Raw genomic sequence first — 16,786 nt, forward strand, 5'->3', positions numbered from 1 at the left:
CTACTGAGTGTGTGAATAAGAACATAAGCAGAGCCCTGTTGGATCAAGCTAAAGGCCTGTCTAGTCCGGCATTGTATTCTCTCAGTGGCCTATCTGAAACCCACAAGGAGGAGATGAGTGGACTGGATTGTTGCTGGACTAGATTGGGTGGAGCTCCCTGCTTGGCCAGGAAATAGATTAGGTGACCACGGGCCATTTATTTCCTCACTCTCAGCTAAAGCTACTGTACTACAGTTACAGGATTCTTGTGAGGGTTAAAGGGGATAAATCATGCACATCTTGAAGGCAGGATGCACAATAAATGCATGAATCTCTTATATAGATTAAAATTTATTATATGCTTATATTTTGTTTTTATTTCATGATGAACTTCAAAGCAAATACACGTAATTATTTCATCCAGGACCTAGCCTTGATTTGGACCTGCTTAGCTTCAGCAAATTGCCAGCTAACCAAATGTTTGTTGCCAAACCATTAAAGAAAAGGTAAAATATGAAGCAATACAAAATAACAGCCTCAGTAGAACCAATTCTTAATACCTCAGGTGACAAGTTAGAAACAATCATACACACTCTGAGACAAACTGCAACATTCAGATACATTGTACCTATTTAGTAATATATTTATTTGACCTATTCTGTGCTACGTCAGATGCCTTTAGAGCAGACAGGGAGGACCTGTGGCTCTCCAGATGTTGTTGGACTTCCATCAGCCCCAACCAGCATGGCCAATGGTCAAGGATGAAAAGAGCTGGAGTTCAAAAGGAACAGGAGATTCCATTGGTTCCCTATCACTGCAGTAGACCGGGCACCAGGAATTTACCCATGTGTGCTTGGAACACATTATACTGTTCTTTGGCTGGCAATTTGAAAGACACAGCAGGCAGTTTTTCAATTTCTCTAAAAAGCAGTGAGAGAGAAGGCTAACTAAAGTTCAATGTTCTTATGTATATCTTCACTAATACACAAATGCAAATAGCAAATCTTGGACTCTTGCTGGATTTGTGATTATCTGCAGACTTCGGGCACCCAGGCCCATGGATGGATTATGCTGATCTGTACATGTAGCACTTTCATCCAGGACAGATATTATCAAGATTTTGCATTTTACTTAACTGTAGTGGAAAAGTCTGTCTAAAGTCTTGTTAAGTGCTTGTTATCTTTTAAAAAAGAGAGTTTGACCCTAGTAAGGAAAGCTAGACAAGGGAATTTATATATGTGGTCTTTTGGTTTTATTCTTACTTGAATAAAAAAGGGGAAATGAAGGGAATTGACAGGTGAGCGAAGTACAGTTTCCTGAAACTATGGGCACATCTCTACCAGACATCCAAAGCATTATTCTACCACTTTAACAGTCATGGCTTCTCTTGCCCCCCCCCCAAAGAATACTAGGAACTGTGGTTTGTTAAAAGTGCTGAGGTGTTAGGAGAGCCTCTTCGCCTCACAGAGCTGCAATTCTCAGAGTTCCCTGGGAAGAGGAACCTGATTTTTAAACCACTCAGGAAATTGTTATTCTGTCAGGGCAATAAGGGCTTCCTAACCATTCTTAACACTCTGAACAATCAACAGTCCTCAAAATTCTTTTGGGGTCAGCTATGACTATTAAAAATGGCATGATGGTGCTTTAAATGTATAGTGCAGATGGGGCCTAAGATAATAACAAGCCCATAGGCGCCGACTCCATGGGGCTTGAGGGGCCCCGGGCCCCCTCAAAAATTCGTTTGGGGGGGCTCCGCCCCCCCAATAATCTCCGGCGCCCCTCCAGCAGAGCGCCATCGCCGCCCCTCCCCCAGCCCAAAATGCACAGGGTCGGGCTGCATGCCTCCTGCCCTCCCTCCCGAGCAAAAGCTCCACCCACTTTATTTGCATATTCATGAGCTTATTTATTATTCATGAGCTTTCCCGGGCCCCCCCCCCAATATTTTTTATAAGTCCGCGTCCCTGAACAAGCCTGGATAATGAGGAATTGTTTTTGCCTCATGCCCAACGGAAGACCATGCTGTCACCAGGAAGATTTCTGTGGGGGAAGTCTTCCCTAACTGCGGAGCCACCTTGAACAGGCTCATTCTCAATGGTGCCGCTGATGCCTATACTTTCAGTCTGATCCACCAGAACTCTTACTATGTTCTTATAAAAAAGGGGGCTGATGATCTGCACTTGCTTGGTTTCCACATTTTATTTTTATTAGCGACTTATTTCTTCATAGCATTAACAGATGCCAATCATGCTAGACCTTGAGGTTTGGAGAAAACATCTACCTTTCATATGATAAGATGAGGTAGGCATAACAGAAAAGGGAAGGTTCATCTCATTGAGACCCACAGGGAAAATTCAGCACCATATATAATAAATGTAAACCTTGCACTCTTTAACACTTTGATTATAGTCTACGCACACAATGTATTTTTAAAAACCCACTCTGCTGCTTTTTAAAACATTGAAGGGGAAATTATGCAAATGTTAACACATTAGATTGATTAGGTTGGGATGAAACCTTTTCTATTTTATTTTATATTTTAAGAGAAGAGTCACAATTACAATGATTGAGAAAGTGGGATGTTAATGAAGCATGCTATTGCTAATCAATGCTTCCCCCTCGGGTGCTGGTGGGGGCTCAGCCCAGTCACCCTCAAGGCTAACCATTCACCCCACTACACATCTCTTGATACAGTGTATTTAGGAATCTCTAAATACTCTTATAATGATAATAATTTCTGCTTAAGTCAACTGTAGTTGACAAATGGAAACTAGAGCTGAAGAAAGGCCTCCCAGAATTCTTCATGGGCAGTGAAGTTGAAGCTGAGGGGATCATTCTGGATATTCTTGGGAGGTAACATTCTGAGCTCTCGTTCTTCGGTCCCAGCTCCTGCCCACCTAGCAGTTCAAAAGCTGGCCACATAACCTGGAAGCTGTCTGAGGACAAATGCCATCTCCCTCAGCCTATAGAGCGAGACGAGCACGCAACCCCAGAGTTGTCCGCAACTGCACCTAACGGTCAGAGGTACCTTTACCTTTACCTAACATTCTCCAACAGCCTTTCTCTGGAAAGTGTCTTCTCAGGAATTCTGTTCATTTAATGCTGGTAATGGATAGTACAGAAATTCAGATCAGTTCATATTTAAAGGTGAATCTACCTAATTCACACTTTCCAAAAAAATATGCATACTGAACACAGCCATCCTTTGAAATACACCCTTCTCTTTTTGCTCCCCAGCCAAGTATTGTTTACAAAAATGCATATACTCAGGTAGCTGGAAGAGGAAGGGGAATGGAATGCAGTAGTCTCTGGAAGGGTATGGCTGGCTAGAAGCACTCAACACTGCAATGTTTTATTGAAGGTCCCACTTGTAAGAATAACATCACATTTACATAGCACACTACAAAACCTTATGCCTGTTATTTTATCACTAACACAGTGATATAGTCAGAAGTTCACTACTTCCTTGATTCCTTCATGCCTTTCCAAAGTCTCATCTTTTTGCCATAAAAAATTCCTCAAACCCCCATTCCCATTTTACTTCTGCATTCCATAACAAATAACAGTTTGAATCATAGTAATTCTACCATCTCTCTCTCTCTCTCTCTCTCTCTCTCTCTCTCGCTCTCTCTCACACACACACACACACACACACACACACACACACACACAAAATTATTTTACATGAAGCCTTCTTAATAACAGAAATCTGGCCCATTGGTCTCAGTTTAGAGATAAATGAGTGCAGGTGGAGACAGCCTAATGAGTTCATTTATGCCGAGTATGCTCTTACTTTGTTTTCATTTCCAGAGAGCCATTTTTTACTGCACAGAGTAACATTTATATTCTATGACCAATAGCATACCTCCTGCAACTTCCGATGTCTAGTCCATGCTGAGATATATAAACACAAGACCCCAGGTGTCCTCTGTAAAGCAGCCCCACTAAGTGCACGTGTGTGTGTGTGTGTGTGTGTGTGTGTGTGTGTGTGTGTGCTTGACAGGCATGGATCAGGGGGAAAAAGAAAAATTACCTTTCCTCATTCCAAGAAACAACACCTCAGTTCCATATAAGTTACATGGCGTTAGGAAGAGAGGGCTGAAATGGTAGAAAACCAGTGGCGACAGGGAGGTGAAGACTGAGATCTTACCTGGACAAATAGCTTCCTCCAACCAAACTAACCCCCCACCCAAAAAACCCATATTTCTTCTTCCTATATATAAAAGCACACAGAGTGATATCCAACTCAGTCAGTCTGAAAGCCACAGTCGTTTCCTGGGACCACATGCCACGGGTGGGCAGGACCAGAGGGGAAAGTGGGAGTAGGAACTAGTGTACATTTTACTTTTGTACAGAAGACAAGTTTGCATTCACACACCCCTATATATTTCATCCTGACAAGCAAGAGGCATTGTTAGAGTTCAAGGCAATATCAGACTTCAGGGGCACACTCCAGCCAGGCAAAACCACTCCAGAATGCAAAGCAAAATCAGTGAGTGGGGTGGTCTTAGGAGAGTTTCAAGGGCCAGAAAGATATGGAGGGCCACACACGGTCCCTGGGCCTGAGGTTCCTCACCCATTCATTAAGTCATTCTCATAAAAGATACATTATTACTTCAGATCACTGATCTCAGTGGGTCTACTATGACCATTAGTAACGTTTGATGTCACCAATAAGAAATACGGGTTGGGGTGTTTGAAATACAAGATGGTCTGAAAACCTCCATGGAAGGAACAATTACAGGTTTCCTTTTCAACCTCCAGCAAAGCAGCTTTCAAAGTTCTGGCCATTGTAAAAGGCCTCTGTCTCACTTTTTTGTATGTATCCTTATTCGCATTTCTACTATCTAGTTGATTATTTCCAGCAAGCCTCATTTCTGGTCCAATTTGATCGGAAAATTAAACTTCTATTAGTGCAATTTCTCATATACGCAAGTGTGCAGATTGGATGTTTAATAACATCCATTTCAAAAATCTATTTTGGTGTAAAACGTAGTCCTATACATGGAGGAGGTAGGGCAGCGATATTATTTGAGCTCAACCCAGCTACTATGGCTCGATCAGATTTGCCTGTACCTTGGTGCAGCTATTAAATTAACTAGAAATTCTAGAGAGGTAGCCATGTTCTTAACTAGAATAAATCTGATTAAATTAAGTAGAATAATTCTAATTATGATTAGAATATGGAAGAATTCAGTATCACTTTTGCTTTTCTTAAAAAATGCCTTATTCCTGAAATACACTCCTTCATCTCTTTAAGGTTCTCTTCTCCTGTGCTTAATGGCAGGGGAGAACTATTATATCTATATAATTGGACTTTCCAGGCATGCAGGTATATACAATACATTAAGCTGCCAAGGTGGCAGAGTAGAATTACTTGCAAAATGCATAAAGGCTTTGAGCTGTGGGGCTGACTATACATATTTGAAACTTGAAGCCGATCTCCCTAGCCCTTTTATAACTGGCATTATTATTTTTTCTTATTTTTATTTTTAATCCTATATTTTGGAACTATTCCAGGTCCCATCTCTTTCCTCTACCCTTGGATTTTAAAACTAGGTAGCAATCTTGCTGCGAGAAACAGAGGAGGCACTAGGAAATCGCAGGCAAGGTAGCCCAATCTGGTCCTTGGGACTGTCCCTGAACAAGCCCTCTCCCCAGGTCCCACCACTCACTGGCCCTGCTCTGTGTCCTCCTGGAGTATTTTTTCCTCCTGGTATGTGTCCTTAAACTCTGAAAACACCTATTGCTTGCCTTATTGGAGTGGGCTTATAGACACTTCTGTGCGGCCAGTGAGAGCTCCGTCCATCATTCCAACCACTTTCCCCTTAGGTTCTGCCCACAATGGGAATGTGGCCCCGGAAAGGTTCCCCATAAAGAAATGTGGGCCCTCTGTCTGGGAAAAAAATCTCCCCACCACTGGTGAAGTGGCTGCCTTATAAGAGTGGGCCTCAAGTCAGGGACTCTGGATGCTGAACTGCAATTCTTACAGCCCAAGGAATAGACTCCGCCTAGCCTAGAAACTGGCCCTGTGTCTGTAATCAGACCTAGGGTTACTTTACAAGGGGCAGCTTCTGCTGGAATGGCTGTGCAGCTGAATTCCAGTCTAAAGATAAAAGCTTCTAAGAAGGGATAGTAGGAACTAAAGTTTCCTATCAAAAGTTTGCAGCTGACCAGGAGACTATGGTGAGCTATACTGATTCCCCATCCCCCATTACAGTTATTTGTGAATATCTATACAGGGCTTTTTTAAGCCGGATCTCACAGAAACTAAGTTCTGGCATCTCTCTTGTGCAGTGTTTTTTTCTGGGGAGATGCAGGGGTACGCATACCTCTAAACATTCTGTGAATCTTTGCACTTGTCCATTTACAGTACTGTATTTATTTTCCCCGATTTGAACTATAAAATGGTGATTTTCTTGAGTTAAAATGAGAGTACCCCTAAACATTTTTAAAAGAAAAAAAGCACTGCTCTTGTGGGCACCATTGCCATTATAAGAGAACAAGGGAGGTGAGGCATTCATGGTTAGTTCAGGTACCCCCCCCCCCCCGCTTACAAATATAGCACTGTCTATCAATCTTGTTAGCATATGCACATTTGATGCAAAACATTATCTTCTTGACAATGAGCAAGAGGTCATCCTACACAGATCACAGAGCCTCCTTTAATCACAAAATGGAATAAAGTTCTAGAACATTAGCTCACATGTTTGCTAGGCAACTTATTTATAATAATTCATATTGCTCATTTCGTTTTTCTCACTGCCCTCTTGACAAAGCCAGCCCTCTGGTCCACCAAAGCTTCTGCCACAATGAATGGGTTTGAATCTGCAAAACTGTATCTCTACCCTGCCATACATCTGTTCATATTTCAGGCATGGTGACTTGTGGCCCAGTGTGCAAGTGGACTCCCAACACTGAGCATTTTGTGTCTATGGACCGCAATAAAGCTGTGTGTGTGTGTGTGTGTGTGTGTGTGTGTGTGTGTGTGTGTGTGTGTGTGTAAAACTCCCAACATAAAGCACTGCCTTTGAGTTGATGTTGGGTGACCTGAAAGCTGTGTCTGTGATGTTTGGTCTGTGACACAGTTAAAGCACACACCTCACCAGTTGACGTTGCATTGAGCCATTAAATGTACAGAGTGAATAAGTCAGTGAAAGACTTTAGCCCGCTTCTGAATTGCAGTGTTGTGCCAAGAAGAAGAAAACAGGGATCCCTCACAGTGATACTTCATCACAGATCTGACCTCACTGTCGTCTACCCCCACCACCCCCATTTCTTTACAGGGCCCACTCCCTACATTTGCAACAAATTGGGAGGAGGGCTCTTAGCTCAGTGGTAGAGCACCTGCTCTGCATGTAGGAAGTCCCAGCTTCTCCACTAGATTACTTAACCTTTCCTGCTATAATCCATACACACAGAGATTTTTTGATATTGAAGCCCAGGATCCCTCCCAGAACAATTAAGTATTTTGATAAACCCTTCTGCAGGAGTTGAAAGAAGCTGCATTTCACTCCTTGGAGAATGCGAGGTGACTAAATCAGCATTTACTTAAGTTGCACTCCTTTCCCCCAGCTAAATCCTGTTGGTTGTATCCCATACAGTTCTTTATCATGGGGCAGCCACCATTAGAGAGTATGTTTTATTGCCGGCTCAACCCCTACACCAAATTCTTTCAGCTTACTTGAGATGCTGAATTTCTTAATTGGAAGTGTGTATGAGTTGTGGGGAGATTGTTCAGAGTATCTTTACTGCTCCAGCTTGTAAATAGCTCAACATTTGCAGTGTACATTCAACGGGCTCCAAGATAGTGGGACCCAAATCATATGTAAGTCCCATTGTCTGTATGTGTCAAAACATAGCAAAGGTTGTGGGCTGACTAGGTCACAGACCGAGTTCCATAAACTCCTGCAGTTCTACCCCTGGGCTACTGCCATTCTCCATTACCTGGTCCTTTTAAAACTGGAAATGTCAGGGTCTGAACCCTGTGACCACCTTGCAGGCAAAGCATGTGCTCTGTCACTGAGCTATTGTCCCTCCTCTAGGCAATTTCTCCCTGGCCAATAAAACCTGGCCTCAGTTCTGGGCACCACAATTCAAGAAGGACACTGACAAACTGGAACGTGTCCAGAGGAGGGCAACCAAAATGGTCAAAGGCCTGGAAACGATGCCTTATGAGGAACGGCTAAGGGAGCTGGGCATGTTTAGCCTGGAGAAGAGGAGGTTAAGGGGTGATATGATAGCCATGTTCAAATATATAAAAGGATGTCACATAGAGGAGGGAGAAAGGTTGTTTTCTGCTGCTCCAGAGAAGCGGACACGGAGCAATGGATCCAAACTACAAGAAAGAAGATTCCACCTAAACATTAGGAAGAACTTCCTGACAGTAAGAGCTGTTCGACAGTGGAATTTGCTGCCAAGGAGTGTGGTGGAGTCTCCTACTTTGGAGGTCTTTAAGCAGAGGCTTGACAACCATATGTCAGGAGTGCTCTGATGGTGTTTCCTGCTTGGCAGGGGGTTGGACTCGATGGCCCTTGTGGTCTCTTCCAACTCTATGATTCTATGATTCTATTCTATGATTCTATATCACTAATGCAGGGACTCTGGCCTGGGCTGCAGCATGGAGGATAGCCTCACAGCTAGCCACGCTTGGGGAGATGCTTTCTCTGCAGGAGAGAAAACGATTGAAGGTATTTGTGGGGCTGATGCCTACTTCTTCGTTCTTCAGAGAATCCGGGGTGACAGAATTCCAGAAGTTTGCAGAGAACTGGTAGTATGCGGCTGAAGGTAACACTAGAAAGACCGACTAGAAAGATGTTAATCCTGACAAACTGCCTGAGCATTAGCCTGAACCACAGAGAGATTGAATTCCGTCTCCCCTGAGAGGGCAAGCAATGCCGGTGGTAACAAAACAGCTTTTCACAGTGGCCTAAAAAGCAGATGGGCCACAAGCAAGGACATACTGAAGAGCACCAGCGCCCTCTAGTGCACACAAGGCCCGGCTCTTAGGGAAACAAATTGCTAAATATAGACAGGGCTACAGATTCCCTGCTAATACCGCCTGAAGGCATGGAGGGTCTAGGTCTAGCAATACCTTCCAAAAACACAAGGCCCTTTATTAAAAGCAACTATGGTAGGATTCATAAACAAAGCAGGCACAGTAAAAATAGATTTAAAAGTGCTTTTAACCCTTGGTGTACATGGAAGTAAAACGTGTTGGTTTTTTTGCTATGCTTTCTGGAGATTAGCTTTCAAGGGACAATATCCTTGATGAAATCATGAGGATTCTGTCACTCTCACAGTGCAATCTTATGCATGCCTGCTCAGAAACTAGCCCCATAGATAGAACTCCCAGTGTACATAGGATTGCAGCTTCTGACAATTTTTAGGCTTCTGTATTTCCGTTGTCATTTACAGCCTGACCCTATGCATGTTTGTTTGTTTGTTTGTTTGTTTGAATGAACTAGATGCTACCCTTTGCACAAGCCAGAGGACAGTTTACAACAAAATGAAATCACATAAAACAAATCACATGTTCACCCAGAAGTTAGTTCCACTGAGCTTGGTGGGACTTACTTTCCAGAACATTACTTAGGATTGTAGCCTTAACAGAGTTTGATGTTTAAATTTGGGATATTTTGCCCCACCGATAGACACACTCATCCATTTCATTTTAATTTGGCTATGGCACTCCAGTATTGATCAACTAATCCATAGTTTTATTGCAGCCTAAAAATCCTATGGGGGTTTGTCTCACTCAGGAATCAATGGGCATCCAAAGGAATTGTTCACTGAGGCTGGAAATGAAAAGTAAAAGAAGATCAAACAGTGGGATTTTTAAAGCTCGGTGGTATAAACACCAGAGAGGCCGTGTGAAGTGTGAATTAACAGCAGTACATAGGCATCTGATTTGACACCAAACTGGCTGTTGTTCTTTTTCTTAAATGACAAAGAACCAATGACATTTATTTAGGTGAAAACATGATTTTCTTTGTCAAGTGCCCCACATACAATTCGTTTAATTGTTTTGAAAATAGAAGACAATGGGTTTTTGTTTTTTGTTTCTTAAAAAACACCTGAATTCTTAGCATTTCCAGAAACTAAAATTCGTTTCATTGTCTTTTCTTTTGTTTTTATTTAAATGTGTTTCTTTTTAATAAATAAATAAAAGAAATCTGCACATCCTTTGCAATTTCACAAAATCTTGTTGCTGAGTTACAAAGTTCCTCTTTCTGCAAGATCCATATTCGACAATGAGTGGAACTGTTTTACAAGAATGGGGGGGGGGCAGGAATCCTTTCCATTTAATTTATCTTATTTGATCAAATTGCATTTGTTTGTAAGAGTGCAGTCCTATGTATATTTGATCAGAAGTAATTGCTGTTGGATTCGATGGGCCTTATTTCTCAGGGAAGCGTGTATAAAAATGCAGCCTAAGTTGCCTGGACTCTAAACACGATTCATTAGCGAGGAAGTAGCCCCTCCTATTAGGCTGATGTTAATCATGCTTTGTCAGACAAATGGGGGGAAATACATGGTATTATCAGGTGAAGAAGAAAAAAATCCCAAGATCCACCATCCTCTGTCACCATTCTATATGCATCCCATCTTCCATATATAATTCCACAACATAAATCATTGCACTTTGTCAGATTATCTGTCCACAGACCTCACCCCACCCACCAATGAGAGATCAACTATCAACACTGCAAAGGGAATTTCTTTGCTTCGCTCTTGACAGAGCTTATTGTAATAGTTCCTATGCTAATGAACTCACCCAAATGTGCAAACTTTGTGCATTTATTTTCTGCAAAGTCAGAACTGACGAGAAGCCTATAAATAGCACATCCCTATCACCCTTTTCCTCTGGTTGCATTATCAGAGGATTGGGTTTTAAATATAAATTATATAAAGCAGAACTGCAACAAGGAAACATCCATCATACGGGTTTTCTTGGGGGCATAGAGGTCTTTGTTTGGTTTTTTTTTAAGCCTGCAGACTGAAATTCTTCCTTCTCTAACTTTATTTGTTCTCAAGAAGCAGCAAGGCAAAATGTTTTCAAACTGTGGTCAATTTTACATTTCCTGGGGTGCAGCACCTTTTAAAATGTGCTGAAACAGCCTTCTGAGGTTGGAAACAAAAGAAGAACTCTTCCAGGCATTAAGGTCTACTTTACTGCCTTACCATGAAATGTGCTGATGCAATGCTACAGGACCGTGGCGTGCAAGCAAACAGCTTTTATCATCATCACCATCATATTCTGGAGCTTGAAATAATCCTAAGAGTGACATAATTTGCATCTGAAATCCCAAAAGATGGCAGTCACCAAGGCAAACTTCGGCTTAATTGTTGCAGAGAACTTGCTTTGTTGACAAATCTTAACTGAATCTGAGAAGAGGCCAAGTGTTTCAGATCTACCTCCTAATGAGCATTGCATGTTTTCCAAACTCTGACGAAACAGCTTCTAAACCAGAGAAGTGGATACATGAAGCGGGGAAAATACGTACACAAAAAGCCAAGGAAGAAATCCCTCTCCTGCTCATGGCTCAGCCTACCTGAGTAGGTCTATTGCAGCCTTATTACTTTGCAGTTTCATTATTAAGCCATTAAAATTATTTGATTCCTTAACAGTGGGTCAATGGCCCGTGAAATTCTTATTGTGCCATCAAAATGAATCAACAGGAATCATGTGTTTCCTAGCTGAACTATGAGCCACGGGGATGTGAAAGAGAAAGAAGAAAAACACCACTTAGTTCTCCTTTCCCAAATTAAAGGTTGCTGTTTCGCCTGAACTACTGACCTGCCTTTTGCTAAAGGGATTCCTTTGTCCTCACAGAGCAAAGAGCTCAGTCACATCACTGAGACCTACCCTTTCTATTTTATTTTGCAAAAGCAACTGTACCAAATACATATAATAAAGGATATCCCCCCATTCCTTGCTCTGTGCCAACTTGGCACCTCTCTGCTTGGGTACTGGCCCAATAAATATTTAAAGGCACTGATGATAAATGGGCATCACTCCAGAAAGGTAAAGTTGCTTGCCTGGTGATGTCAGATTGTAAGATGGGCTCTGGGGAGGATTCCACAGGAAGAGGGTTCTTATTCAAAAAGTGACCGTTATGTAGATGGACTGGCAGCCTCAAAGCCTGATTTATTTCACCTTCCCTGGGGCTGAGATTACCTATACATCAGCCAAAGAGCATAACGGTTTTCCAGTCAAGCCACATCACCACTCTCTCGCTCCCTCTCCACGGGTACCTTGTGAAGGCTGCTGCAAGATGCGAGCGGTTGGCCAAACAAACAACGACAAAAACTCTCTCTGGTAACAACCATGCATCTTCTGAAAGGGAATCTCTGGGATAATGTTTTGAAAGGGGTCTCCTTCCCCACAATTCTTCTACACACACAGTCGACTGCTTTCCGCCGCCGCCGCCCGCCCCCCCCCCACAAAAAACACCGCCGAAGGCTCCAGAAGTAACCCAGAGTTAATCACAGTTCCTATCGACCCACTTTATCTCCCCCCCCCGCAAAAAAAGAACATTTGCCAATGCATGCGATAGAGCGATATTTGTAAAGAATTTGTAAAGACATGAGAGAGGTTTGCACAAAACATAACGAGAGAGATAAAACCTCAAAGATTTGAGGCTGGGGTGCTGTCTAGATTTGAGGGAGAGGAGAACCCGTGAGACTCCTGTAGCCGTTTCTTGTGCAGTGTCCCCCTGCCCGCAGAGCCTCGATTTGTACTGATCTGATTGCCTCAAATTGATGCTCAGCAAGCCAGCTATGGCATTTTGCTCTGGGGTAGCCAGCTGCGCTGCTGGGCTGCTCCGGAGGTTCTGCTTGGGGGAAAAACAACAACACCCATATGGCTCTATCTCCACGCACTTTCACAGCCAGCTAGAGATAAGAGGATCCCAAACAATCCAGAGATCTTGCCTGTCTAGGTGTCTGATCTGCGTGCATAATTTCTTTCTCCCCCCCCCCCACTCCCCGCCGCCAGCTACAAACCAACGATCAGCCCTCCAAGCTTCGCCTTTGGCTTCAGGTCAGTTTCCAGCCACCCCCGGGCTTCCAAATCCTTTCCTTGCCCCCCCTCCCCGCGCCGCCCCTGCAATCTCAGATGCTTCGATGGCAGAGGAAACTCTGCGCCCCCATCAAACCCCCTCTTTCCAGCAGCTTCCACTTTGCAGATCTTCCCCCTACCCTCAGTCCTTTCCTGATAACCTCCTCCCCCCCCAAAAAAAAAATCTCCATGGATGCAGCAAAGAGCATCGCTCCAATTAAGAATATAAGAAGTCCCCCCCCCCAAAAAAAAAAATTAATCTAGGACAGGCGGAGTCAGCTCTTACCTGCGAGTCCGGCTGCCTGCTTCTCCCTGGGTCACCTCTGGCAAGAGGAAAGCGAGCCGAGGCAAGTCCCATTCACAACTAGAGGCGCAGGAGGAGCAGCGGCAGCAGCATCCCCAGCCAATTCCACTCCACTGGCAACGGCGGCTGAATGAGGCTTCGAGCTAGTGGAAGGAATTAGAAACAGGAGAGAGTGAGTGAGTGAGAGAGAGAGAGACAGAGAGGAGGGAGGCAAAGGGGGAGGGAGGGGAGAGAGCAGGGAGGGGGAAGGAGGGAGGGTGGAGGCAGGCAGGATGAAGAAGAGGAAAAGCTAGAGGCTCTGACTTGTCCTCTTTTGGCAGAAAGGGACGGCAAGGCCTCAGATCTTTCCCTTTCCATGGGGCTTCCCTGAAAAGGCAGTGCAGGCTCTGGGAAAAGGCGTTCTTTGCATTTGGGGAAATGCTCACTCTTTAGGATCTTGGGACGCTTTATGTACCCAGTCAGAGCACTGGTGCATCTGGTTGAGGAATGGTCTATTCCAAGCGGCTCTCTGGGGTTACTGGCAGGAGAGCTTCTCAGCCTTACCTACAGACCCTGGGGATTGGACATGAGACCTTCTGCTTGCTGAGCAGATGCTCTGCCACAGAGCAGCGGAGAAGCAGGAGTGGATCAGGATATCTTCAGCCACACAACAAAGCGGGAGCGGAGGCCCTGCTCATTTTTCTTTTCTCCTCCTTTTTGGGAAGCCTCCTTTTCTCTATCCTAAGCCCAGATGCACAAAGGATGGAGGTGGTGTTTCCACTGGGTCAGGCATGTGCAATCTGTGCACGTTCAGAAGCAACTCCCACTCTAGCCAACCTGCAAATAGCCACCTTCACAATGCATGAGGTGGACCATTTAATTCAGTGATATAGTGTGCATGCATGGTAGGCAGAAGATTCAAGGCTCAATGTCTCAGATCTCAAAGCAGGGGTGAAAAAGACCCCCAACTGAAAGTCGCTTCCAGTCCATGCAGACTAGGAATGAGAACCTGTGGCCCACCAAATACTGCTGGGGTAATAAAACTCACATCATCCCTCACCATTGGTCTGACCATTGACCATTGGGCTGGGGCTTTTAGTGTCCCACAGCATCTGAAGACCTGAGGGTTTCCTATCTCTCATGTAGACAAACCTTGAGTTACGACAAATGGTCTGACTTGGCTGGCATTATCGTATGTTTCTAGTCTCCTGCTTTCTTGGAAATGGGACAGGATGGACTCTCCAATGCATGCAGATGAATCTTCATTGGGGTGATGGCTAGCATGAAGGAGTCACCTCTTCCAGAATATTAAGTATGGGAACCAATGCATGTTCCATGACACTGTTGCTATGACTCCCCACCCCCCAAAAAAGAACACACCCACATGCTAAATGTTGACTGGCAGTTTAGCAACCATCCTCCATCTTCACACGGGATGAAGTAGACATTTTTAAAAAAAGGAAAAGTCAGGATAGTGCATTGCTTTCTTTTCCAGAAGGCTGCAGGCACAATATTGCTTACTCTAGTTCCAGTGTGGTCCCACCACTAGGGTTTGATGTTGAGTACACATGATGCTACCCGCAGATCGTAGTATTCCTTGAGAAATGTTCCTGTTTGATGCACTTTCCCTCAAACCAGCTCCCATTTTCTGATTAGGAAACAGAAGCTGCAGTGAAGCAGAGGTGTGTACATTTCAGGCAGCCATTGCACATGCGCTGATGACAATGTATGCACTGATGACAATTTAAATCTGGTAATTGGGTGAAGACATCTCTCTCCTCTTTCTGGTATGAATAGCACCATTAAAAATTTGCTTGAAACATTGCAGTGGCGTTGCGGGGGGGGGGGACAACTTAATGTATTTCAAGCCACTATTGTGTGCATAATTTTATTTTTCTGAGAAGTTTTTTCTTTCATAAGTGACACACAGACATCACTTTTAAAGTGCTGAGAACTAAGAAACAGACTGATATCTTGAGACAGACTGAATTAAAATGAAGAAGCGTTCACCCAGACCATTCATCTTCCTGGAACCATAGAACTCAGCAACAGAGCAGATATGCCACCAGGCACTGCTGATCATGTAGTTGGGTTCCAAGTTATTTGCATATAATTTCTGAGAATACCCTTGTCAGAACACAGGTGAAAGGGGGTGTGATATAGACACATGGGCGGGGGGGGGGTTGCAGTTTGTTGACTCTGCTAAAACAGTTCCTTGTATTCTCCCTTTAACACACCATTCAAAAATACAAATCTCCTGTTCACATACATATGATCAGACACTCTTATCACAAAATGTCCCTTCTGATTTAGATAAGAAACCAAAGCAAGAAAAGGCAAAGATCCTAAGGAACCTTAGGAGCCAAGGCCACTAGCAACAGCCCCTTGTTCCACTCTAATGAGAGGGGGAGTCCTGGAACAGCAGGGCAGCTGAGTAAGTTGAACCAGTGGGATAAGGCATCCTGAGCTGATAAATGATGTGTTGTTAGCAACATTTCAAATAAACTAATTTGCTGGTGGCACAATCTCTTCCCCTGTTATTCAGAAGTACATGACATCAAGTTCAACAGGGCTTACTCCCAGGAAAATGGCTAATAGAATTGTTGCCGGAGTTTGTATTTTAGGATTTCTTCCCAGAGTTTGGAGTGAACAAGAGAACAAAGAATGGAATACTGTGGCAGAACACTACAAACAATAAAGCAAGGGAGAAAGAAAGTAGAGGGAGAATTTACTGAGGCACAGCATTGCACCCAAAAGCAAACAAACCTGATTGCACCCTCACATACAATCATCCTAAGATTGCTTCTTTCGCAGAGCTGTGGCCATGTCAGCAGGGACAAGAAGATACAGATAGAATTGAAGGCACTTAAAGGTTCTGCAAGCACAATTTATTTCTAGAATTAATTTTAATCTCACTTAGTTAATTCAAAATTTTGTTGACCAGACTGCCTTGGCAGGAGAGAAACACTCCTTTGTTAGAGGCTTTAAAGCAGAAAATGAATGGCCATCTATTAGGGATGCTATAGATTTCTTGCGTCAGGAGTGGGTTGGACTAGATGACCTGTGAGGTGCCCCCCAGCTCCTATGATTCTTTGAAATTAGGGTGGAATGCAGGGTGTCAACACACAGTGGGATGTTGGACTGATTCTCCTGTACAAATCTGCTCAAGCCTTGTGATCAGCTGTGGAGGCCCTGTATATAGTTCCACGTGTAAGATCAGCAATATTGGTGTGGGCATGAGAGACCAATGGTGGCTTCAGTATCTGTGGAATTCACTCCCCAGTTATTTGTGTAGGAACAGACTTTATAATGGGTCTTTGAAAAACACTGGTGTCAGGTTGCACTTTTTTTGTTAAGGATTTATAGCATTGCTGATCTGAAACTATTTTAAGTTATTTTAGTTCACTGCAATGATGTGTTGCTGACCTCTGATTTTTTTCAGAGTGCAGTTTTTTTAAAAAAAT

The 16,786-nt window shown here is 43.6% G+C and overlaps 1 protein-coding gene across 2 annotated transcripts in view; it reads right to left on the minus strand.

Annotated features, from left to right (window-relative positions):
- CDH11 (cadherin 11) overlaps positions 1-13,525 on the minus strand; it is a 112,692-nt gene extending 99,167 nt beyond the window's left edge. For both annotated transcript variants that reach the window (XM_081202708.1, XM_081202707.1), the window contains exon 1: positions 13,326-13,525. The gene's annotated coding sequence lies outside the window, so the exon portion shown is untranslated. The remainder of the gene's footprint in view (positions 1-13,325) is intronic.
- Positions 13,526-16,786: the final 3,261 nt, after the last annotated feature.

Source organism: Podarcis bocagei, assembly GCF_964188305.1.
Source record: "Podarcis bocagei genome assembly, chromosome: 7".
Lineage (NCBI taxonomy): Eukaryota > Metazoa > Chordata > Lepidosauria > Squamata > Lacertidae > Podarcis > Podarcis bocagei.